Raw genomic sequence first — 27,472 nt, forward strand, 5'->3', positions numbered from 1 at the left:
CAGGTGAATAATCTTACACTAAAACTATTGAAAATGAAGCCCTTCTAAGGTTCTACTGGGAAACACGGTTTTCTCCACTTCTGACCTCCATCAAGAGGTTTTACTCAGATGTCCATTATGAATCGTGACTAAGGTGTTCTTTGCTCCATTTTTCCTGTGAAAGAAATCAGGATCAGCCTTGCCGAGCCCTTCTACAGTTTATTCTACGTTTGAACTACTATCTGGAATTATCCAGAAAGAAGGTGTTCTCCCACTTGGGCTTCTATTTCTAAATCATGGGAAACATACTAACCCCATGACCCACACCTGTCTCAAATACATCATATTTTTTAAAAGTAAAAAGTTTCCAGCAAGCTTCTCTGCGGCTTGGCTTCCTGTCCTGGTAGTGGTTAAATATTTGATAGCTGGATTCCCTCACTCCCAAAGCAAATTCAATATTAACTTGGTAAGTACTTGAGTTCCCAATTGGAAAAACCCAATTTGAGTCCCAATTTAAGAGAACAGATTTCTCTGGTTACAGTTCAAAACCCATGGAGGCAAGTCATACACATACTTGAACAAATGCAGTTTGAAGTAAGCTATGGTATGTCATTCATACATAAGTATATGAGAGGAGTGCCCATAAAAATGAAAACATAGGGGTACCACTTGTTTACCTTGGGATGAGTAGAATCATTTCTAACTTAACAATTTGACTCTGGCCTAAAATATTTATGAATCTAATTGTTTAATGTTGATAAACGCTTTGGCAGCCTTTTAATTAACATCATTGAAGTTGTTAAAAGTATCTTCAAGGAACTAGGTTGAACCCAGAAGGTAATTTTTTTATATATGGGTGTGTGTGTGTATGTATGTGTGTGTGTGTATATATATATACATATGAATTCTAAAGCTATCAAGTGATAACACCTTTGTCTTTAACTGGACTTTGGGTTTCATTACCATGAAAGAATCTCTTTTACTTTCTCCTGTTTAGAGATTACACATCAAATCAGCTTTGCTTACCCAAAATTCCACTTTTTGACTGCGTATTTTGTGCTGCCTATTTCATGGCAGTGAACTTTGTACTGGTGAATAGGCCAGTATCTGTGATGTTGCTACTCTCTCTGGTACTTTGATGTACATAATGAGGCTACTGTCTGGTTTTCATCACAATCCAATCATTTTCATTGAAGGAATTAAAATGTCAAACTTAAGAAACTGGGCAGAAGGCAGAGGTTAATTATAAAGGAGAAAACTATGTACACACAGAGGTATTTGTTTTGTCAGTTCCCGCAGAATTTCTGTTGCTGTTAATGGGACTTAATGGGACCTGTTGAGTGGCAAATAGACTTAGAGCATTAAATGTTGGTAATTAGCAGTAATTGAAAATTTAGGTGCATGTGATTCAATTTAATGTGATCTAGTAAGTTCTTTCATTTTTAAAAAATGGTCTGAATTTGACAAGAATTGTTTAGATCTGAGTGTTAAATGTTTACAGAAGAATTAAAAACAGTAAATTTGCCTGACTTCCTGTTAACCTTGTTTCTAATTTTGATTTCTCTGGCTGCAATAAAGAATGAAATGTTATATTATTTCTCTAGGATTATCAGGTACCCTTTAAATAATATACTCTATTTTATGCTCATAGTGGATTCTTACTATTCTTATATCACACCAGGATGCTTCTAATCTCCTACCGTTGATCATGCTGCCTCTTATACTGGGAATGCCCTCTCCTCTGCATCACCATCTCATCACTTAGTATGTTCCAAACCCTAAGGCTGGCTAGGACACCCCTAGCCTGTTCCCTGGTGTGTAGGTCTCTCAGTTACATCTTTACATTACTCTAGTCGTATTACTCATTCTTAGGCATTCCTACATTGCTCTCATCACATTCTCTTATACTTTAATATTTCATGTGATTTAAGGGAAATGATCATGTCTTGGTGTGTCTAATACATGTCTATGCTTCAATAAATGTGAAATAAAAATATGAAGGGGTAAATGAAAGGTTTTTAAAATGCTTCCTTCTTTTTATATTAATGGAATTCTCCCTGTAGGGGCATTACTGGGACTTGTATCTTGACTACATGAGAGACAACTGAGACTCAATGATGAATCCAAGAATATATCAAGAGGTTTTTTTTATCATTTTGAACAGTCCATTCTGGGTTCTCAATAGATATTATGACTATGTATAGTAACATGGTACCGTAAGGGGACATAGCAGACACAGCTGAATAGTGGATTGTGTAAACTCCAAATTTTCCTTGTACATTTTCCTATTTTAGCGTGTTTACAGGAAAATTTGAGTAAAAGAACAATTTTGTTTCAGGTATAGATCCATATCCAAAGGGATTTTCAAAATCCCCTCTTGAAATGTATTCAGCATTTTGTTAGGTTTACTTTGTTTCCAGCATTTTAGATGGACTATGAAGAGGACAAAGTTCCTCTAGCAGGAGGAAGAGTAACATTGATAAAATTGAGAAGAGCATTGTGGTCATAACTGACAATTCTGCTTGCTTTCCTGCATGGTGGCAAAACACACACACACACACACACACACACACACACACACACACACAGAAAACCTCAGTACTGTAGAAAAACGGCTTTTTAATGCAATTCAGGTCTTAAGTTTGAAAGGAATTTGGAAAAGAGAAGGTCACAAGTTGAATACAAAGTAAAAATTTTCTAAGGGGAAAATACGTATAGGGCTAGATGAGTTTAATACCCATTACCCTAACCCAGAGTTTCTGCTAATCAATAACATATGTCACTTCCATAGAGAAAATGCATAGAAATTATCGGCTGAATTTAGGGAATTAGTCTCAAGCGTGTGAGCCTGAATTGTCTTCATCACTGTAAGTTCCTTGTTTCTCCAGGCAACTAAATGGTAATGATAGTTTAAAATGTGAATAAAACACTTCATCCAAGTTATTGACAACATTATGTAAGCTGCTCTTCCCTGAGTGCTATCTGTTGGGATTGTTCATCTCAAAGAGAAAATGAATTAAAGTTCACGTGGGGCTTCTGATGAACCCTTTAAGCTTCACAGCTCTTTGATTTTATGTTTTACTTTTATTATTTTCTCAAATTCTGCATATTTATGTAAACAACCTGCCATTTCTTTGTTTCTTTCTTTTTCTTCCTCCCTCCCACTTTCTCTCTCTCTCTCTTGCTTGCTTTCTTCCTCTGTCTTTCTCTGTCTTTCTCTCTCTCTCTTTCTTCCATTCTTTCTTTCCTCCCTAAATGAATTATGGAGAATAAACAAGTTGGCAATACTTGTTCTTGACATTAAAAACATTGGGCAATTTTGCTTAAGGTAGATTTAGGAAGGTACTCTTCTTAATTAAGAAGGGATTCTATTACCTATGTGGACCAGAAATACTATAGAATCAACTATAGGAGATAAAACAGTGCTAACACTTGCCAGGTTCTTCTGGTCAGAGAAGTATGCTAGGTTGAAAGAAAAGGAACCTCTGCAGGTAAAACACACTCAAATTCATTCCATGTAACCTGTTTTTCCCTTTTGGGAGACATACTAAAGATATAGTGCTTTTTTTTTTTTTTTAACGTTTTCTAGGTGACTTTATTTTTTAATTTTATTTATTTTTAGGGGGCAAGGAGGTAATTAGGCTTATTAGTTTACTCAGTTTTAGAGGCAGTCCTGGGGATTGAACCCAGGATCTGTGTGTGCTAAGCATATGCTCTGTCACTTGAGCTATACCCTCCCCCACTAAAGATGTACTTCTGTCTGCTTTCACTTTCCCTTTGTAACCCCCATCAGCTTAACTCTGGTCCTTGAATTTCACATACCTGAGGATCATTTTTGCTTGGATAGTTTTCATTTCTAAAAGCAATGCTCAAACTAAACTCAATAATTTCCAAGTTTGTTCTTTTCCTACCCCTTGAATCACTCTAATAATATCACCAATTTCTAGTCACCAGGCTCCAAAGTCTTTGGTTACACCCTCTCCTCTACCTCCTTGCTCTCCACATCTTTTCTTTTCCCATCAGCACTGTCCTCTCTCCTTCCTGGAGTAAGTCCTTTAGCTCAGTCTGCTTGCTTGCTTGCTTCCATTTGGCTTTTCTCTGAACTCATTAAATCACTGTGCTTATTTCCCTAAAATCCAGAAAACTGCACTTAAATGTTACTCCTTTGCTTTATTAACTTTGTATTCAAGAGCATCTGTTTCTATCCCTTGACCTATTTTTCTAATGTCCCCTCCCAAAATTTACATCTTTACACTTTTTACTGGGGATTAAATTATGCTGTTGGCTGATCTTTGTATAAATTCTTCCTTTTCACATCTTTTGTCTATTATATCTTTATTAGTCTTCATCCCAGCTTAAAATGTCTTTCTTTGCATATTCACATTTCCAGAAGACTCTATCAGTGATGTTTTTATTCAAATAGGACTTTCTTTGAAAATTGGTGCATATGAATTCTGCAATTTTTATCATTGTATATTGGCAAACCAAATCTAGTAGTAATTTTTGCTCCAAGACTTGTCTTTTTCTGATATTAATTTTGCTACACAAGTTTGGTTTGGGTTAGTATTTAATATTCTCCATCCTTTCACTTCTCCATCATTTCAGTGCCCTTAGGTTTTTGGTATATGTTTCTAATACATAGCTCATAGTTGTAGTTGAAAAAAAAAATGTGTGTGCGTAGGTATGTGTGTGTATATAGATATATATCTATAAAATGAATGATTTAACTGAGTTGTCATGTGAAAAGATTATAGACATGAAAATTGCTAACACCATGCTATGTAAATATTTAAAAAAAACAACTTTGGGAGGAATGAGTTAGAATCAAATGGTACAGATTTGTCAACTCATTTTTATTCATATTACTCTTTATTATTTCAGATTTGTTAATGTTCCCCAAGTGGGTGCGTTCCACCATTATGTAGTCCATATTTGGTTTAATGTAGCCATATATCTGCCAGTATTGGGTCTCCATTCCTCTGTATATCATTCTTCCACTGCATGTTTTATGTCCTCCCTAAACTGCATGCTTTGTAAGTTCCTCTAGTGAGATTTCGTTAGTAGTAAATCCTCAGTATTTTTGTTTTTTGTAAAGCTTGAGGTAACACTCCATTTCTTCACCACAGTGAAGATTTTACTGAATTCCTATTACTCTTTTTAAAATATATTGTCAATCTTGTATATTTTTACGTTTGAGTTTTAAAATACTTAACTTTTTTTTTTTCTGTTGTGGTAGTCTACATTGGCATTACACTGTACCTTCATATAGGTTAGTTTTATTCATTCAGCTCTATTCCTTGTCCTTTGTACCCCTTTCCTTTCACTATTGTACTCTTGAGAAACGAGTCACTTTGCATAGCCCCGACTGAGAGTTAGATTCTACCTCCTTGAGGGCAGAGTATCCATATAAATTATTGGAATTGTTCTGCATAGGATGTTTGTTGCTTCTCCTCCATTTATTTATTCATTTATCCGTTTGGATATTTTGTACTTTGGGTTCCTGTGGAACACAGAATTCACACCATGAGTAAGTTCTGTGTGTCACATTCTTCTCATATCCAGGCAAATGCTGCCTCTCCCTCGACCATGAACTAAGGAACTGAGTAGACTCCAAGTTTAATCTTGGTCCCTGCTGTGTTACGTTTGCTAAGTACTGCAGTCCTTGAGGGTTATTCCTAAAGCAGGGATTGTATCTGCCCCTTCATACTGTGCTGAGACCTCACCCTTGTTACAGCGTGAAGGCAAGGACAGGTTATAGGCTGGGATCTTGAGGAGAATTACACTATTTATTGATAAATCTATTTTAAGTAATACCCTTGTACATACCCCAGGCAAGGGAAGGTGCAACTTGTCTCTAAAAAGTTGAAGAGTACTACTTCTACTGACCAAGAGGATTCAGAGGAGTCAGGAGTTCAAACTTTGTGGGCTCATCCACTCATGTCCTCACATAGGACTTTGTGTCCCACACTGTTTAAAATGAAGGCCATGACTTCGATTTAGGACTCTCCAGCCATCAGTGGTCCCCTGCACTTCTGCCACCCCATCAATTAAATTCTAGGTCTGATTTTCAGAGAAGATAAGAATATCTTCAAAAACTGCTGTAGAGGCCCTCAGGCTTTTATGGTTTGCTTTGAATTGGGGTTGGATGCCCTGAGCCTGTTACTTTTATCTCAGGGCTTCGGGTGCAGTTAACAGAAGCTAGATCTCTCCACAACTACCCACATTGACCACCGTCCCTGCACTGTTAAGGGCTACAGACAGCTGGTATTTCACCTTTATTCTTCCTGTGAGCCTAATTCAGCGCAGGTGAAAAGTCCTCATGCTTGTGATGTGTTTGTGTGCCATGGCTATCACCACCCTAAGCACCACCAGAGCAGAGTCTCTTAAATCACACCAGGGAGTAATCCAGCCCCCAGATCCTTTCCTCTGAGTCTTTCTAGTGTCATGCTTGGTTCCTACTGTCTTTAACGCAGTTGGTCCAGAAGTCAGAACAACAAGAACAACAACAACAACAACAAAAAAAATGATGTGCCATTAGTATTGTTAGAGACACTTTCAGGTCCGAGAAATAAAAGACAACTAGAATGAGGAAAGAGGGGAAGAGAATTTTAAAAAAAATCTAAATATCCTGTGAAGGATGGGAAGCCCTGGTGTGGAGAATGCTGAGCTTTAGTTGCAACCTTAAAAATCTTCCAAGATGTTTAGAAATAACTACTACTTGGCTTAATGTACGAAGAATGGCAGACACTTAGTAATAGCAGATTTTGCGAAGATCCTAGAGGGGGGAATTAAATATAATAGAAAATCGTTAATTCTCTTTCCCCCTTATATTTGAACTTTATCTGAATTACATTTTTCCTTGTTAAACATCTTGCTTGCTTATACTGGTTACCCTTCCCTCTTCTGCAAAAATATTACACCCACTCTCCTGCCATTGTCAGTTACAGTGGTGTTCACTGTGCCTGAATATTTTATTTATATGGTGTAACTCTACTATTCCATGTTTTATTTGGATTTCAAATAGGTTTTAGAATTTGACTGTCATTTTGTTTTTGGCAGTTTCCTCTCATTGTTATAAAACTTCTTCAGTCCTTTTCCTTTGTACCAATGCTAAGATCATGTGTTACCCAGTGCTGTCAGTTTTGAGGGCCTTAGGCTGATAATATTTTCAGTGCTTCTGAAGTTACTGCTGTTGGGTCACAAGTGGCTTGGATACACTTTAACTAATGTTTGGCAAAACACTGCTTATTTATTCTTAAAATTATACCTTTGCAAGACATAGATGTAGCATTGTGTCATCTGGTAAATAAATGAATCACCAAAGAGAAGCCAGAAGCCAAAATTACATGGCTATTTGACTTTTGCCTCTAAATTTTGACTTCAACTTTGACAATTTTTTTATGTTCTCTTCAGTCATTTTTATCACTAAACACTTAAAAGAATTTACTGTTTTCTAGGCATGATGTTAGGCACTGGACATGGAGTGGATTGAGGGCAGATCTGAAGAGAAGAGAGTGGTAGCAATAAGGGATACATATTTCTTAAAATATTCTAGTCTCATAAGGGAGGATAACCTTATTTAAAAAATACAGTGAGAATAGTGCTGACAGAAAATGACAGTGTAGTTCATAAGTAAAGTGAAAAACTAACTGCACTTTGCAGGGAGTAGCCTCATCTTCATAAAGATGACTGAAATAGGGTCTTGAGCAATGAGGACAACAGAAGGCAAACAAGTAAATAAATACATTTTAGGATCATCAGTAAACATCTTGGCAAATATTCATGCTCTAAATTTTCACTTTGGCCTTCTCTCTGGCCTCGTAACATTATGAAGGAAAGAAAAGTGGTAATTTGCAAGCAGGATATTTCTCCAACAAGGAAACTATAGCTTCCTTCCAGACTAATGATGTTCCGTAGCACTCTTATATTGCCACCTTTCTTGATTTGTTCTCAGTAGACAGAGACTCACTTTCAGGGTTGGTCAATTTAATGAAATAACCTTGGTAGGCACATTCCTCGGATATTTATGTGCAAAAATAGTGTTTATCTAGTTTCACAAACGTTATGTGAAGCACAGTTGTCTTCTTGGAATATGAAATATTCACAGCAGTGCTCACTTAAGGGATTTAAGCCTTCACAACCAAGAATGAGGGTGAAAATTTAACTAGGCCTTTCACTACTTGCATGCAATATTTTCAGTTTTATTGTCATCTTGAGAGTATATGTTAAACAGCTAGAAAAGGATTTAGACACCTACATTTTAACATACCATTCCAAGGTGCCTTGTTGAAAGCTAGTGAAAAATTTGCATAACCAAATGGCTCACCATACTGAATCAACTTCTCTCTGTAGAAGTACATGATAAAAGGGAAGTGTCAACTTCTCACCTCAGCCAAGTCATTTTATTTTTCTAATAAAAGATGATTCCTCTTGTGGTATTTTTGGACTCAACCTAATTCTCTTATCTTTCCCAACATTTTCTGGTTTTCACAAGCAAATAGAAGTCTCTGCATGGCTTCCAAAATCAGGATTCTCATATATATATAATCATCATTCATTCTGTTATTTGCAGTACAAAACAGTAACGAGTCTGCACATACTCAGAGTTTTGCTTCACAGAGAACTTTTCTTCAATTAAAAAAGTTTCTGTTACAGTGGGACTCATGAGGTTTTACTTCTAATTTTATTGTGAAAATCTCTTTATGATGTTTCCAGGCATGGGCTGAGAAAAACATTGGTAGCTCCTGCAATAAAGAAAAAAAAAAAAAAGTATGTTTCCCTTTTACAATAAGAATATGCTTGAGTAAGAGCCAGGCAAAAGGTCAGAGCAAGCCTCAGGCGTGGATCTCTCTGGGAGGTGAGAAGCAGCTATTGAACCCTGCACTTTCTGAGTTCATTTCTGCAGCTAGTTTGAAGAGTGATTTTTTTCTTAAAAACATTAATTCCGCACAATTTAACTGATGTCCTACATGGCACTCAATAATCTAGATTTATTTTTCAGCCATCCATTGGCATTGTACACCCTCCCATTCTACCTAACAAGCTGTAAAATAGCTAACTGTTCAAGAATTCATCTCACCCATTCATTAAATAAGCAAGCCTTGAGTACCACCCACCTACTAGGTATTTTGCTGAGTGCTAAAAGTTACCAACATGTATAAATGCTTTTAAATTGCCTAAAGTCTAGTGAGGAAGATGAGCATATAATCAAGTTATTTGAGAAAAAGGATACAGAACAGTGATTTTTGTTTGTATGGTGAATCTTCTAAGTACCATCTTAGAAACAGTATTGAGTCTGTGAAAGGGAAACAGGGCAGAGGGGGTAAAGATCCAAAAGGCTTCTCAAGTTTTAATTCACGGTAGTTCTATTGTCATTCGGCTTATGTTGTTTTTACAGTACACTAATTTATTTACCATTATTTACCATTTGAAACAAATTATTTACCTGGTTATTTACCATTTAAAACAAATATCCAGACATACAGGTTTGAGTTACCTTTTTGTTACTGACTTTCAACTTAGTTCAGTTGTATTGAGGGAACATGGTCTATAGGATTTCAAAGACTTAACTGAATAAGGCTTGTTTTTTGATGTAAGTCTGGTCTTCATTAGCTTGTGCATGTAAATAGTGTATATATTCTCCAGTATCTGCCCTCCTGACTTGTCTTTTTTCTTCCCCATTCTATCGTCACCCTCACCAGTTCACTAAAGCCCATTTCGTCATGGTGTCCCATGGTCCCTGAATTGTAGAGACAATGAATAATCCCCAGTCTTGATCTCGTGTGACTTACGAGCAACAGTTGACAGAGTTGAACATGCTGTTTTTACTTGGCTCCTGGAACGCAACTGACTTCCCTGCCTACCTCACTAATCGCTCCTTTTCATTCTCCTTTGCTGATTTCTCTCTGTTCTCTGTCTGTAACAGTTGAAGTACTCAAGGTTTCCGTCTTTGGACCTCTTTTCAAACCACACTCACTCCTTTCATTTTACCTCAGGGCTTTTAAATACCACCTGTGTTCCAGTGACTTAGGAATTGACACTTGCAGGCAGAGTCCCCTGCCTGAATCTCAGACACCTTTACCTTGCTCTTTATTGGACATTTTCATTTGAGTGCCTGGTGAGCATCTTGAAATTACCACTTCCCCAATGATGGCTCTCTTGGTAACTCCCTCTAAGCCTTGGTAGTCCCTCTTGCTCTAAGTAGAAGCCAACTCTGTTTCTCCCGTTGTGATGACATCCAAAATCATGGAGTTAGGGTTTATCTAATATCCCACATTGAATCTTTTGGCAAATGCTGTCTTTTCTATCTTCAAACATACCCTTATTCTAACCCATTGTAGCCACCTCTACTGTTTCTGCTCTAGTTCAAGCCACACTGATCTGTTGTTGCTCTAGTCTTGTTTCTTTGCTTCTGACTTTATCCACATTTAGTGCTTTCTGAAAATCCAGCCAGAGACATCTTTCTGGTTTTCTAGTCAAAGTCCTCCACTGGTTTTCCATCTCATTTGGAGTCAAAGCCAGTATTGTTGCCGAAGGATCAGCCCCCATCCCTGATGAGCCAATAACCCAGAGACAAGGTCTTGGAGCTTAGAAGAAAATAGGCGATTTTATTGCTTTCCAGAGCAAAGGGGGCTCACAGCAGACTAGTGCCTTCAAAACTGTGAACCCACCTTGGGGATGGGATGGGGTGGTTATATAGCCATAGCTCAAACAATAAAACATCAATAACAATCAACAGAATCATTTTCTCATCAGAAGACAGAATGGCGTCATGATGCCTCCAGGCAACCAATTCTATAGAGGCCAGCGGTTAGATCTCTTTGTCTTGTAAGCACTCAAGGTGTGGTCTTCTTGGTAATTCAGGCTATTTTGTAAGCTTAAAGTCCTGTGACCTTCTCCCTGGAGATCGACTCAGAGACCAAGCATGATTATAGCTTTCGATTACTGGAATAAAGTAGAAACAGTAAGATCAATAGCTTTAGTTTTAACAGTGGGCCTGGAACTGTGAGTAGCAAATGGTCAGTCAGGTCAGTTGACTGTTTTAAGGGCAAGCATAAGAATAAGCAATCTGTTAGCCTAAGTGCGGCCATTTTATTAATCCTCCTTCAGTATCTCTGATTCCTACCATAACATACTCAGTTTTAGATGATGTCTCTTCTTTTACTCTGACTTCTATCCTATTTGTCTCTCATTCAATGTATTACTAACAAACTAGATCTCCTGCTGTTTTTTTTTTTTTTTTAACAACCTATTCTTTTCAGACTTTGTTTCCATATTGCCTATGCCTAGAATGCTTTCTTCCAGTTATCCACAGGCTGGCTCCCTCATGTCCTTCAGATCTTTGCTCAAATGTTGATTTATGTAATTCCATATACCTTAAATTTACATGTAAAATTTTCCCAATTAAATTGCAATCCCTTCCCAGACATTGCTTAACTTCTGTTGCTTTTTCTCCTTAGCATTAATTGCTATATTATTTACAATGTATCTTAATAAATTTCTCTCCACGAATTTAATCTCCATATGAAAAAAATTTTTCTTTTACTGATGTATTATAAGCACCAAGATTGGTGTTAGCCTATGCTAGACACTCTGAGTATTTGTGAGAATGAACAAAAGTTGTTTTCAGTGGGGTACCTTGCTGTTCCTCAGCCAAGCAGACTAAGACAGATGAGCGCACAAGTCTATAGAGGGTGTTCTGGGGATTATCTGAAAGAAAAGGGAAGAAAGCAGGGATCAGCCAGTGGGATGGGCTTCAGTACCATCTCAACAAAGGGCTCAGCCAACACTGCGGGAAGCTGTTCTGCGTTGTGGCTACAGACTAGCCCTTTATGCTCTGTGTCCACCAGTCAGTGGGTGAGGTGGCCCTTGAGCGAGGCCTTGGTGAGGCAGCACAGCCAGCTCAGGGCAGTTTCAAAGTGGGATGAGAAGTGGGGCTGGCATTGGCAGCATTCCCGGCAGCTGGGCGAAGAGGTCTGTTAATCCTCAGAGGGCTTCCTTCACATGTCCACCACACTTAGCAAGTATGCGATGGCCTTCACACTCCACGTCCGGGAGGCCCTTCCTCTGGGAAACAACATCGTTCCTGAACCTCCTTCAAATTCTTACACAGATGCTATGGTCTCAGAGAGGCCTACCCTTTCTTTCTTGTTCAGATTGACCCTCCTTCCCCCCTCCACCTTGGACAGTCACAGACCTGTGTGTTTTTAATACAGTGTTCTTGCTTAATGACATATTATGTCTCCTACAAGTAGAAGATAGGCTTCAAGAGGACAGATTCGTCTGCTTTACTCACTGAAAAATTCACAAGTACCTAGAACACTGCAAATAGTATTTGAAATACTTGCAGAATGAATGAAGTGAAATGGATGTCAGGTTTCTGACTAAGCTGACTTTGATATTTTTAGTACTTGGAATTCTAGAGGCTGATGGTATTCTGTTTGATTTCACTGATAAGCAGGGAAGGGTGGAACAGAGCCTGACTGCCTGTAACAAGCCTGCACTGCAGCTCACTGAGAAAATACTCCAGGATCATGTTTAAAAGCACCCAGGGGGAAAGAAAAGAGGGGAAAAAAAAAATCCAAAAACTAGAAAAGGAATGAACTCTGCCTATTAGGACGCCCACCAACTTGAAGGAACACACCTGGTTCCTTGAAGGCTGGCTTAGCTTTAAAGTCTTTTCATTTTCATCGTGAGTGTAGTTTCATATTGTCCCAGAGTTGAGGAGACTTGAACTAGGCTTAGAGGCTAATGAAGAGTCTGAACATCAAGCTGTATCTACCTACTTTTGCCCCAAGTTAAAGCAGGGAAGATGCAATGAATCAGATTGCCACCAGAGGGCACTGTGGGACCTCTTTGTGATATTTAGGTTTGTACTATTTAGCTTTTTTTAATGTATAGGATTGCAAGAAGCTTGGGGACAAAAGCATTAAAAAAAAAAACTAAACATAGAAGAATATTTTGCTGATGTTGTTAATGACTTTGCTTCATTTTGAAAATACGTAGTACAAAAAAGAATGTGTGAAACAGAGTTGGGATAATAAAAATGGTGAAGGCTGGTAATAGAAACTTCACATAAAAGAATGTACAATATCCTTGTGTTAGTCATAGAAGACACTAAACCTTTCATAATTTTTAAAATGGTAAATAAAATAATGCTAAAAATGCAATTTTTCACCTATCAGATTTTCAAGAATCAGACTCCGCCCACCCAAGCAGTCTTCATAGATTGCTGGGAAGAGCAGAAACTGGTTTGATTCTCATGGAGGATAATTAGTAAATATATTTCAAAGTTACAAATGCACTCACCTTTGAATTCCCTCCACATGCTCCTAGGAAAGCTCCTATGAGATACTAACTTACTTACACCAAGTCATTTATTGTAAGTGAAAGTTTTGAAAAACAGATTTTTGAGGAATCTGGTTAAATAACTTATGGTATATCAGAAAAATAGAAATATGTGGAGCTAAATATGATAAAGATGCTATTTATTTGCTAACATAAAAGACCTCAAAGTTAGTTTAGATAAAAAAAGTGTAATGAGGGTGAAACATGCAAATTTTTAAGGGAGGTGAGGAAAGAGAATATACATAAATAACTGCATTTGCAGAAATACATTTAGCAAGGACACACAGGTGCAATAAAGGTGGTCTTGTTGAGGGTGGCAAATGGAGAGGGATGGAAGTAAGGATGGGAGACTTTGTCCTTTATATCATTTCTTAGACTCAGGTGAATCCATTACCTGGTCACAAAGCAGAAAATATTTAATAGGAAGGGAAAATCTTTTGTTTACTTAGAAAATGTTAGCAGTTTAACTGGTAGTTTTATTACTCAAATGCATCAAATGCATAGAGGTGTTTGTAGTCATAGTTACCTAGTTTTGTAAGTCACTAAATGAAATCTATTAGGATTAGTACTTCTGGTAGGCTTGACATGAAGTGAATTTTCCAGCGTGGCTGTCCCAGGGAAAAGTTGTGAAGTCTAGGGTTCTCCTTTGGGATTTCTTCAGTTTTCTTGACTTTTTTTTTTTTTTTTTTTTTTTTTTTTTAACCTTTGCCCATGAACAATGTGATACAGATTGATGTGCCCTTGGGGCAAAGAGGCAAGAAAGTTACTGAAACTTCCCCTTAATTTCTAACAGACTTAATCTAGTAACATGTGTTCATTTATTCAGTTAATATTTATTGTGTATCTACTAAGACCATGGCAGTAAAGCACCTTCTGAGGATATAAATCTGTCGGATGTAACCTCAAGGAGCTCGCAGTCCATTAAGACTAACATGGTCTAATGGCTTTGCAGAGTGATGTGTGCCATGGAGAAACAGGACAGTTCCCTTTCCCGGGGAAAGACGAGAAGGAGCCTTCACATCACTTTCTGGACTTTAAAATATGAGTAGGGATTCTCTAGGCAAACAAGGGTTAGGATCGGGGGAGAAAAAATTCTAAAGCAGAGGGAACAACACTTAGGAAAGCGAGGCTTGAAAACACATGGTCTATTAGAACAAGTGCTGAAGACTTCAGCATGATTGGAGTGGGTGTGTTTAATTCTACCTTTTGAGAGGAATTGTTAAAACTACTGCATATGTTAAGGACTTAGTACATGCTCGAGCTACGTGATGAGTTTAATCTTAACAAAAGTCTTAAATACATATTATCCCCAGTGTACAGATAATGATACTGAGAAATAAAAGTTAGGTGATTTGTCTGCAGTTACACCTGTGGGTAGAGCTAAGACTCAGGGGTACATCTGATTCCAGACCTGATGCTCCCAAGCATGAATACAAATTTTGGCTGGGTCTCTTCTACTCTCCTTTCAGATGCCCTCTCTACCTTTCTCCATTCTGTGCTCTAAAACTGGAAACCAACCCAGATGGAGTTTATCAACAGGTTCCTATGCTCTTGGGATTCCAGTATGGTCTGCCCCATGGGTAGTGCAGGCAGTAGGCCAGGGGGAAGGGAAAGATGAATGTTTTATGCTAGGGCTCGCTTCCATCCCGTCATCTTGCGCTACCTGTGACTTCCAAGCAAAGATCACTGCTAGTCTCCAGGAGACCTTCTCTGCATACCTGACTCCTGGGTGGCAGTAACTGCTCCCCGCCCTTGTCCCTGCAGGCCTGGGGTGATAACAACTCTACCACACCTTCCCTTGTGGTCTCCTTATGTACCACCCACTGTTCTGTAAATAGGTTTTCTATTAAGCTCTCTTCAAATTATCCTAATTTTAAAATGCCATCTGTTTTCAGTTGGCACTGGATTAACATTTAGCAAGTTTTTGTTATTATCTAAGTGAGATCTGACGACAGTCTGTTGTGGCAGTGGGGTAAGACGTGGAAGGGACACAATGTATTCCAGAAGGAGAGAAATCTGAATTTTAAGAGGGCTTCAAGGAAAGAACAATTAACATTCTTCAGGGCTGAGTTCTATAAAGGAATTCAAGTGGGCTTTTCTTGCACATTTCATATTGTACTATGAAGACAAAACCTTTTAACCTAAGCTAATAGAAAGATGGGACAAAACAGGTCGTTGCTCACGTGACACTAGAAGATAGGAAGGGCTTGCATGTGCGGAAGTGCATGGAGCCACGCAGGGTGGTGCCGGGTATCAGGTACTGAGTCAAATAAGTGGCTAGTGCCAAGAAGGTCAGCAAGGAGAACAAGGGAACCCCAGCAGGTGGATCCAGCAGGAAAGGGTATCAACCTGCTCAGCCCTGGTTCTGAGGATCGGGGTGGGCAGTGGGCATCATGGGAATGTCCACAAATACTAGAATCTCTAATAGGTTCAGTTCAGAGTCAAACTACAGATCTTTGGGAAGGAGACAAAGGCAAGACAAGTGCTGGCTGGACAAACAGCAACAAGATGGACATACTGCCACGTTGTTTGCATGTGTCCTTTAACCATCCAATTGTGCACTGGACTGGAGCAGGGCTGAGAGCACTGGAGATCAGGTAGCTGTAGGCCTGGGCAGTGAGAGGCCCTTACGCATCCCATTTACAAAGACAGCCCAGCTCTTAGGTTTTTGCCAAACCTGTGATTCTGTCAAGTGGCCGTAGGGTCAGGTCTCTTTTCATCTTGTGTTCCACAGCAGCAACGTCCTGGTGCATTGGAGGGAACATCAGTGTTCCTCACCAGTGTGTATCAAGTTGAAGAATATCAAATAGGGCAGGCATAGAACTAATGGAAGTGCACTATTAAATTCTGTGTCCTGCTGGAATTGCTTTTCATGGTAGAAAATAACATGTTTCATTTTCTGAATTCTTTTTTACCATTAGCTTCTTTGGGGCGTTTAAAAAGTATTTTGATGCACGGTCTCCAAGGGCAATTTATAGAAAATGGCTCCCTAAATTAACACATCAATTAAGCCAAATGGATAGTAATACTGGCACAGAAATAATAAATAACATTTTTATAAGGAACATTTTATAGGAAATAAAATATGGATGGTCCCTTTGCCTTATACAGGTGCTGTATTAATCATTGAGGTGTGAATTATAGAGGTGAAGAGTTTACGAGTCTTTCCTTTGTGTTGAGCATTCTGATAAATGAGAGTCTAATGTGACAGGAAAAGATAACATAATGAATATGTTGTTCTGCTTGAAGGAATGTGGAAGAAAAAAAGTGACTGACACTGTATTTTGTTCCAGAGGGAATAAGAAGGAAGCAGTTCCTGGCCCATGATACTCTGGTTAAGGGTGTCTGGCTGAGGGCATGTTGGCACCAGCATTGAAGGAAGTGATGGACTTCAGCTCCAGGTAAGGGAAGTTCTCCAAGGCACAATGTGTGCACCTTTCCTACCCCTTCCCCCAAACAGAGCTTGTAAAGTGACTCATTGAATCTTTTACCCTTTCAATATGTCGGACAATGGCATTTCTTTGAAAAGATTATAGTTGTGAAATACTAGTGTTTCAGAGTCACTGGATATTCTTTCTTTTTAACTTGAAGTGATAGGACAGGTCATGATGGATGTGTTTCCTTCGGAACTGAGTGTCAAAATGCCTGGACTACAAGTAGAATGAAAGATGAAACTGTGGACAGTATTTAGGGGAAAGGAAGAATGTTTCTAGATGTAACTTAAGTGGGAACCTGGAGTTGTCATTGAGCAATTCAGACTGACACATCGTTCTATACCATCCTTAATGGCAGGCGCCTAAGGGCTGAGTTGTCCCTGAAGACCCCAAATTTTGTCACTTTGAGAGTCATGCAATTAGAGGAGACGGATAATCCAATCATTCAAAAGAATCTTTGATTTCTGGTTTTCAAGAGATCATAAGTAAGGGTCAAATAGACCTTTTGTTGCACAGACTCTAATTATGATCCTTCCTGAGTCTGTACTTTCATGAATTCATAAGCCAGAATGTACGTCTCATCTAGAGACATTAATAGAAAACTTTTGTGGGTTGAATAGAGTAATAGGCCATAGATTTAGGAGAAAAGATATTCTATACAATTCAATTTTTAAAAATCATTTTTTGTAGTTTGTAAGACCTCTGAAGTAGGACAGTACACAGATGTCTTATTTTAATAGACATAGCACATCTGTCTTCCACAAATTCAAAGATGGCTGCAGAAGATAAGATTATCCAGACTTTTAGGACAAGTGCTATAAAAAGATAAAAGAAACATGCAAAATGTATTTAGTCTATTTATCAAATACACTAATAATACAGCAATTCTATATCTAGTGATTTAATGTAAGAAAGTAATTATGAATGTCTGAAAAGATTTAAAGGATATTTTTCGGTTCGTTGTAATAGCAGTGAAAATGATAAACAGCCCGAATATTTTATATTTATCAAATATTTCTGTCATATAATGGAATTCTATAGAACTATTAAAATAGTTGCTTTAGAAGAATACGTATGACATAGAAGATGGAACAGATATACTTTTAAAATCGAAAAGGCAGGTTAAAAATTCTTCATAGGATGAAATTTGTGTGTTTATTGAGAAAGTGATATAGAAAAGAGGCCTATGTGATTTTTTATTTTATTTTTATTTTTAATACTTTTTTCTGATATCTTTACAGTGGATGTTATGATAATCAGAAAAAAACCAAAACTTACTATTTTGAGCATTAAATCATTAATGGTTTTTTTAAGAAAGCATTGTAGAATGAAAACATCATGGCCATGTTTCCCAGAGATTAAAAATCAGGTTACAGTCCCCCTTCCTTCCACCCCACATGGCTGGGCAGTGATAAGGATGGCAGGATAGTCTCTGTCCCCCATCCTGTGTACTTCATTTCCCAGCTAGCTTTCACAGCCTCCCACCCTTAGGGGAAGGGAGAGAGGCTTTCCTCTACAATGAGTTTTATATATTTATTTTTTTAAGAAGAAAAATAATAAACTTAATTTCTATTCAGAAAAAAATTAAGTTATAAAATAGAACTAGAATAAAATCCTGTGTATTTAAACATAATGGCATGGGTATATAGGTTATTATATTTCTTAGTTTATAATAAGAAATAATTACAGAACTCTTTTATTTCAGTAAATGAGAGTTTCAGATAATGAGGATGCTTGATTCCTATTTAGTTACATGTGGAAAGACCCCAAAGAAAGGATGAAATTCAAGTAGAGCCTTGAAGGTTAAATATGTGGAAATGTGTTTTCATTAGTATTGATAATAACTAAATTTGACTTGTGGAAATGGATAAATGTACATATTATGCTCACTTACTGTACTCTTCATTTTGTAGAAAATTATACCATAAATGCTACACATTGCATAAATTTGCACATTAACATATTTGTTCAAAGCTTAGCAAAATTAATTTGAAATACTAATGCTATCTTTTATCATACACATTGTAAATATCATTGCATTTTTTTAAATTGCATCAGTGTATAAAGAATCACAATAAGAAAATACTCATCAAATCTTTCATTACTTATTTCCATTACCATATTCTTCAGTTCTTAAATTTTTCTGACTTCAGTGATGCATGAGTACGTTGTATATTTACCTAGAAGCAGAAGAATTAACTATTTCTAATTTCTCATGTAAACATCTCATTTTTAAAAAACTTTGTAAGGAATATTGGTAGTGTTCTCTTTCAAACTTGCCTGCACATATCTTCCCCATGGACTGTGGTCTCTAAGTCCATCCTTTGCTCTTTTTGTTCTTGCTGAACATTGTGTTTGGATGATGACACTGACACCCATGCCCTTAGTATTCTCAAAATGATAGCCTTCTATGAACGCATACTTGAATGGTCCACTAGCTCAAGATGCCAAAGGAACCAGAGTGCTCATCTTCACCTGGGCTGTTTCTTGCCCTTTTCCTTCAGATTCCTCTTTAATGGGGTCTCTGCTCTCCACCCTCTCCAATATCAAATCTTAGAAAGTGAAACCCTGCTTGTAGGGAAGAGTGTGAAGAACTGACAGATAGGCTGAGTAGGTCTGAATTACCCTTACTAGACAGGAGAAGGGGCAAGCTTGTTGATTTTATTAACATAGACAAAGCGAGCAACATTATTACTTTCAGTGAATTTACTCTTGGTAATCCATCTTCTATGCTTCTCCCAACAACATGCACATGAAAAGTGTGTGAGCTGACATTAAGTAGACAGTAGAAGAGTGGCAGAAAACATGTATAGTGATAGTTTAGAGTTATCAACACATCAACATGGGTGTGGGGGTTTTGATACGGTACTGATTGACCTGAGCTCAGATATTTACCATGAACAAATTCTGCAGCACAGACAGAGCATAACATTCTCTTCAAGCCTCTAAGGCTTAAATTACTTGTTCTTATAAAATGTCCCCATTCTGTAAGTCAACTAATACAGTGTTTGTGGACACCTTTTATAAACGTTTAAGCACTTTGCAGGTGTGTGCATTGATTGCTACCCACTATGAAAAATAGTATCTATTTGACTTACCAAAGCATACCCACGTGTATATGTGTGTGTATGTGTGTATACACACAAACACATTATGGAGAGAGACTGCTTTTACTCAGGTAGAAGCAATTGTTGTTCCTGTAGTGCAATATCTCTTTGCTTTTCAATACAGTATCTTTAAGTGTTTACAGAGAATGTCCCCTCATTTTCACTATCATGTATGTGGCCTGCCAATCAAATCAGCATGGTTCAGTAGTTTAGGAGGGTTCTTTTTGCCCTTTGATCACAAAGAATATTCAGCTCTGGACAAAATCCCAAGATGATGAGCTTGGCAACCCCAAGCAACTGCCTTTTATGAAACCCACTCACAAAATAAACGTGGTATGAAAATTAAAGACACAGAATGTTAAGGTAGCACTGATTCATTGATCTGGAAATTATTTCTAACCATAAAATAATAATAACTCTCCGTGACATGAAATTTAAGCTGCAGCTAACATCATGCAGCAACAAAAATTATTTAATTTTGCCAACAACTGTAGTAATGCTAATTTTTTTTAGCGGTTGAAATTACACTTGTTGATGTACTATAATGAGGATATTTTGCAAATTCTAATAAAATACTGGAAATTACCAGAAGATGAGAATTTGTTCATATGAATTAGTATGCATAGTCATCATGAATATATGCCTAAGATAAATAAAAATATAGTACATGTCGATCACACTGAAACCACTCAGTTCCAAATACTGTGTAGGAAAATTTGGGAGAAATAGATCACTGCAAACCAAAACTCTCAACTGGGTTTATTCTATGTCCTTTATTCACATTTCTTAAGAAAATGTGAGTTACATGAAAAGAGACCAAAGTTTAAAAAAGAAAAAAGAGGATGACTCTTAGAATGATGGTTCTCAGTAACTAAAAGTTGAAGTCATTCAAAAAATCTTAAGCATCTACTGTATACATTGTATTTCCCTTGACCTGTGAGGAATATAAAATTAATAAAGTATTTCTGCTTTCAAGTGACCATCCTCCAGGGAAGGAGATAAGCTATATACTGATAGTATCAGTGTGTTATAATGCAGATACACATTATACGTAGTGTGATAACTATTAATGTTAGATGCTAAAGATAATGAGTGATTCAGAGCAGATTGTTTTCTAGAAGACATAAGTTTTCACTTGTGTTAAAGCAACTTCGAAGCCTTCTTAAAGTTGAATCTGATACACCTAACAAGTATGATAGGCCAGCTGCAAATGACATTGTAGATGAAGGGAACAATATCTGTATATTACACAAAAAATGACCTCTAGTGTAGAAGACAAATGGAAAAGGACAGTTAGCGAGGGTTCTTTTAATAATGTGTAGCAGTACTGAAAAGGATGGTGATTAATTTTGGTGGTCTTAAATGTTAACCCAAGAAGTTTCTTTAGTTCTTTGATCCTCCTCCAGTGATCTGTGGATTTTCCATTGTGTTAGATCTCTAAAACATTGCTAATTACAAATGTTTTAAAATATTTTTTCTAACTTAACAAAGAACTATTCTGTTTTATACCTATGAAGAATAGAATAGTAATTACCCATGTGAAGTTCGTAGCAGTGTTTAAGTATCACTTACAAGCAAAATTAACCTTCAAAGTTTTATAGTTTATATGCCTTAAAACTTTTTTCCTATGACACTCAAATATTCTTAGTTTTCTATAGTAAAATTTATTAGTCTCATGATTACAAATCAGCAGTACTTGAAATTGAAAACTAATCTTGGAAAAAATGTTTGTAATATATACCATTTATATTGAACAAATAGAAACTCAAATTTATGATATAATGCTGAAAAGGTATAGATCAAAATGCAAATTTTATGGTAACATTCTTAGATAGTTTTTCATGTTATCAGCTGTCACTTTATTATTACTCAGCTATTTGATCTTCTGGATTAATCTTTTTTTAAAAAAATTTCATCTTTTCTTTCTCTTGGTTTCACTATTCTGAGAAATTTCCTTAACTTTATCTTCTACCTTTTTACTGATTAAAAAAAAAAAAAAACTAGTTTGATTTGGAACAACATTGAACATACAGGAAAGCTGTGGAAAAGTACAGCAAACCCCTCAGTACCTTTCACCGGCAGTCAACATCTGCCTCATTTGCTTGCTTTCTTCAGGACGCTCAGTCACAGAAGCAAACTATCACTGCTTTTTTTCCTTAGTCATTTGAGAGTAGATTGCGTATATAATTTCCTTTTACTTCTAAATACTTCAGTGTGTGTTTCCAAAAAAAAAAAAAAGAAAGAATCTTACATAATGACAGTAGGGTAGTCGGCTTCAGTAAATGTAACATTGATTAAAAACTTCGGAACACCAGGAGATTACATCAGTGTTACCAACTGAGCCGCTCCTGTAGTGTCCCCCCACCCACCACCCCGTATGGAATCCGGTCTAGACTCGTGTATTGCATTTAGTTGTGTTAAAAGGTAAACTGAGGCATGTAAAAAATTAAGTTTATTTGAGCAAAAATCTATATGCATTGTGCAGCACAAATACTGGAAGTGGTGAGGCATGCTCCACGGACAGGAGCTGGGAGAGACTTTATACTTTGCAAAGGAAGAGTAAGGCAACTATTGACTGGCTGTAACTTAAAGCCGTATTGGCTGTTTGGTTACCTTCGGTTTTGATTTTATAAACTTTGAAGTATTTACAGGCTTAGATTTTGGTTTGCTTACAGAGACCTTCATGGCATTAGAGCTACCTTGGTCTCATGGCCTCGTAAAATTAGCAGTTGTCATTCTCTGCAGCCCCTGTCAACCTGAAACATTTTGTCTGTCTTTTAGGACAATGTCATTTTTTAGAAGAAAGGTCTCCGCTAAAAAAAAAAAAAAAAAAAAAATCTCATTTTTAGTTCATCTGTTTTTAAAATTTCTTTTAATTTCCAATATTTTTGTGTTGATTATTAGAGGATTCTGCTTTTGTTTTATTATCATAGCACATACTGCTCAGCATTGATTACAGTAATTTTTCTGGTGTATGTTCTTTAACTTTCTGTGTTGGCTCTTTTTTTATCTCAGTTATCGGTTATTGTAGGTCTTAGCTATAGGTTGCTGTCATATTGCAGTTTTGCTCAAATAATTGACCTTTTCTTTGCCATTTACAGGTTAGAGTGGGATTTTAGAGTAGGAGCTGGGGTAACAGAATTTGACTGCTGGTGTTCCAGAAACCAAGCAGGGGAAGGGGGTTCCAGTTTCCTTGATTAAGTATGTCTGGTTGAAATAATAGCTCTATGTAAAGTTTAATGTGTACCAGATTTATTTTTTCCAAAGAAAAAACTTACAGTACAGGGTTTCTGGTTGGGGCAGATGATAAGGAATAGGGGGTGAGTAATTGCCGTCTGGGGGGGGATGAAAAAGCAATCATCTGACAATCTCATGATTTTTTTTTCTTGTTGAACTGCACCTCATGCTTGCCTTCTAAAGCATTCAGTTCTTCTGAATACCAGGTTGCTGGTGGCTTCAGGGGGTGATGAGCTGACTTGTGTACACTCGACATTCTGAGCATACAAGGCAGTACCTTCTCAGTTCAAACTGAGAAGATAAATAATCATTTCATTATCTGCTTCCTACCCTCCACAGTTTGAAATAGAGCACAGTGATTAGGAGTATGACTCTCAAGCCAGACAGCATGGATTTGAACTGTAGCTTTACCACTTAGTGAATGTGTGATGATCAGCAAGTTGCTTCATCTTTCTGCACCTCTGTTACCTCATTTGTAAAACTGAGATGGCGATAGCAATGTTACAGATACTAAATGAGTTAAAACAGTGCCTGACACACAGTGTCACCTGCCATCACCCTTGAAATTATTGTCATCTCTTGTCTGTTAGTTTCTCCACTTTTATTCTAAGCCCCTGTAAGTTAATTTTTAAAACTTATTTTGCTCATTTGCCTGGGCTTTGGAGAGAAGTGGTTAATGCCTGAGGTCAAATCATCAGGTTTTTTTTTTAATATTAAATCTTTTAATTTTATTATCCTCATTTCCCTGCCACATTTTTTTTTTTTTGGCTGAGCAGTAATATTTTTGTGTAATATCTTCCCTTCTAGCATACTTCTTCATCTTAAAAACAAAGAATGATAACGTTTAAGACACCTAGGTTAATTTCAGGATTTTATTCATCTCCATGAAAAAAACTCATTTTATTTTATAAAATAGTTTCTCCTAGAATCATATGTGCAAAGTGTCAAACTCTTAAGTCATTGATTATTTGGGGCATCACTATTTTTGTCAGAACTTGCTGCAAGATGATTTACTAAAACATCCCCAATTAGTATTATAATATAAAACTTAACAAAAATTTTACTTTTACTACTTGCAACCTATTAAATAGGCAATAGAATCCGTATCTTCGGTGCACAGATACTTATATTATAGAAATTCAGTTATTTAAATATTTATAAAATGAGAGTTGAGAGCAGCACTTTTGAAAAGCAGTTAATAATGAAGAGACATCAAGGGAGCTATATCATTATAACAGCAAAGTGCTTTGCAACTGCAATAACTTCAGTGGTGCTGAAGCAGGCCATCAAATATAATTAAAAGCAGTCAAAAATAAACTGAGAAATTGAACTGTAAAAGGCTGTCCTTTGCCGGGAGCTGAAGGCAGAAAGAAAGCAAGGGAGAACCTTGAAAGTAGTAATGAATTGATAAGCCTTACTGCCTGCAGCTTGTAATGTGCTCTGTCAGATTTTAGTATCAGTTAAACTAGATTAATAGAGCAATCACTGATTCTCTATCTTCAAGCCTTCTCTGTTGTTTCCCTGTTATAGGCTCCCATGATAGATGGAAGCCTGAGTGGGTCAAAATTCAATTCATTTCTCTGCTCAATCACTTTTTAAGTAATGCCGGTATCTACATTTGCTGGACACCAGCATTCTCTGTGATGTTTTAAAAGCAGAAATAAATTTAGCTATTGACAAGCTGTAGCCCTCATTTCCGGGGAGGTTTAATTCCTCTTTATTCAACAGAGGAAGAAATCCCCTGGAACGTGAGCGATTGGCATCTCTTTCTACCACTAGGGGCTACCATGGTGAAATGAATGATAGAAAAGATTACAAATTTATTGTGGCTTTAAACGCTCAGATTAATGTGAATCCACAGAAACAGTACCGCAAGGACAAAAACAATTTGCCCTCGATCATTTTATTTTTATAATAATGTTCTTTAATGAAGCTAAAGCCTCCCTGCTGCGACCTTATTATGTTTTTCAACATCAGTGAGAAATAGATTCCTCTGAATTGTAAGAGAGCTCATGAAACAGCAGGGATATTGAAATAGAGGATCAATTACTTCTTTTGCAGTAATTTTGAACTTGAAATGGCTATAGCATAGCCTGTGTAGTCAAGAAGACAAACCAGGCTGTTGAAAAACTGTATACAAATTAAACATGTCACAAAAAGCTGATGTAAACAAACTGTTTTGTTTTCTAATAGCTTATGACGACAGTGTCCCTTTACAATAGTAAAGATACTATTGTAGCAGAAGCAAACAAAAACTGAAAAATGTGTCACCAATTTAAAGGTTAAACATTTACATATATTTAAGAATCCTTCTGAAAATGGGAAACATCACTGCTTATGGGTTCAGTCTTACTCATTTTAACCTGAAGGATCTTTGATGGAAACTTAGAGATCTTGCTGAGGATGAAGACAGATAAGAGTATAGATGTTATGAATGTAACAGATTATTACTGCATTTATGAAATACTCTTACTTTGAGCATTATAATGGATGCAGCACTTCACAACCTGGCAGCAATCGTAATAAGACATGAGCTTAAATAGGCATGGCTGTATTACAAATGCTGCGGTAAGGAAGACTGAGGCTCAGACAGGTTACATGATGAGCATCAGGTCCTGCAACTGCGTTACTTGCAGCTGGGACCTGGGTCTGAGTAATAGCCCAGGACTCTTTGCCTTAAGGCTTTGCAAGAACTCCCAATTTTGAAAATGCAAATCGTTTTGCAGTAATAAAGTCAGTGTTACCAGAGTGTATAATTTGCATTTTCATCTGCCAGTTTCAGGCAGAAACTTCCCATTTGTGATGAAACACGAGTCGCACAGATCAATGGGCCTTTCGAGACTGGAAGCCCTGAAGTGTGCCTGCTTTGAATGATTGTCTGCAGCACACGCAGGACTCCAGGGCAGTCTGAACAATAGGAAACTGAGGCAGGTGGTCAGGGGGCTGCGGAGGCAGTTCCTCAGAAAATGGTACATGAGTTGAATGCTGCCTTCTTTCCTGGGCAGGCGCTTGCCTACCTGAAGGGTGACTGGGGTGGAGCTTGGGCAGCAACACCATCAGTCACTGGTCAATGAGACTGACTGGAAGAAGTTGTTGAGGGTCAAGATGATAGAGGCCTGAAACTACTTAGAAGGAAGAGAAATAGTTTCAAGACTGGAATCACAAGAGAATGGAGTAAGTGAAATTAAGGAGAATGGAAGAATAAGAAAAAAGGTGCTAAAAGATCAGTGTGAGGAGCAAAGTACTGAGATATTAGGAACAAAAAAATAGCTGGAAGTTAAATAAGCCTATTCATACTCATACAAATTAATGACAATATTCGAATTCTGTATTTTAGCTTTTTTTTTTTTTTAAACTGTTTTCAGTTGTTTCACATGAATCCATGAAAGGCTGCCATGTAAGATTTTACCTCCTCAACAAGATGAGTATGTTACGGAATAACAAAAAATAGTAGCATTTATTGTGTTCTAGCTGTGTGCCAGATGCTTTTTTAAGAACTCTAGATATATTAACTGTGCATATATTTCTAACATATAAACTATTATTCCTGTATTAAATGAAGATTAATAGGGTCCAACGAGTTTGAGGAGCTTGCTTGTCCAAGAAAAAACAACAAAACTAAGCGGCAAAGTCCGGGACATACGGCTCACAGCTTCACCCTTACAACTCTTCAGTCCATTCCTTAAAATAACAATCTGCTTGCTCATTAGAATAGCTTTGCTATTTGCATCTGAAAAAAACATTTTAGCAAACACAACAGTTTATGTGAATTTCACTAGAGAGACACTGCTTGAATATTGCCAGAATATTTTGGGTTGGGACAAAGTCCATTTTGTTCTGAGATAATGGAAAGGAAACAAAATTTGCATTTTTATAGTGATTCTGATTCCTTATGGAACATAATAGCAAACAGCAGTGAATGACCTTATGTAAAAATGATTGCCGTTATATTTGGGGACACGTGATAAAGCTTACTGTCACGTTGTATGTTCAAGCATGAACCTGAGTTAAAACCACCTGCTAAAGCATGATTTTTAGCATCATAGGATTTGTTTTAAACTATTCCATTACTGAAAAATTCATAATGATCAACTGTGCGTGTGTGTGTGTAGACAGATAGTCGATATCCGTTTCACATTTGCGAATTTACCTACTCACTGGAATTTCATGGTAAGCCCAAAGTCAGCTTAGGGAATTTGGTGGTCATTCAGACATGGACAGAAGAGTTAAAAAAAAAAAAAAAAAAAAAAATTTTTTGAGCTGCCGTCCCCTCCCGACAGCACCTTCCCAGCTAAGGTGAAGCAAGGTGTTCTCCCTTCTCATTTGACGTTCATGTTTTTAACCAAGTGTCCTTTTCATGGTCAACAT

The 27,472-nt window shown here is 37.2% G+C and overlaps 1 protein-coding gene across 4 annotated transcripts in view; it reads left to right on the forward strand.

The window, feature by feature from the left end:
• The window catches only part of PTPRD (protein tyrosine phosphatase receptor type D), a 1,875,536-nt gene that overhangs the window by 520,470 nt on the left and 1,327,594 nt on the right, over positions 1-27,472 (forward strand). For all 4 annotated transcript variants that reach the window (XM_074361573.1, XM_074361575.1, XM_074361574.1 and 1 more), the window contains one exon: positions 16,620-16,727. The gene's annotated coding sequence lies outside the window, so the exon portion shown is untranslated. The remainder of the gene's footprint in view (positions 1-16,619; positions 16,728-27,472) is intronic.

The sequence above is a fragment of the Camelus bactrianus genome, chromosome 4 (genome assembly GCF_048773025.1).
Source record: "Camelus bactrianus isolate YW-2024 breed Bactrian camel chromosome 4, ASM4877302v1, whole genome shotgun sequence".
In the NCBI taxonomy this organism is placed as follows: Eukaryota; Metazoa; Chordata; class Mammalia; order Artiodactyla; family Camelidae; genus Camelus; species Camelus bactrianus.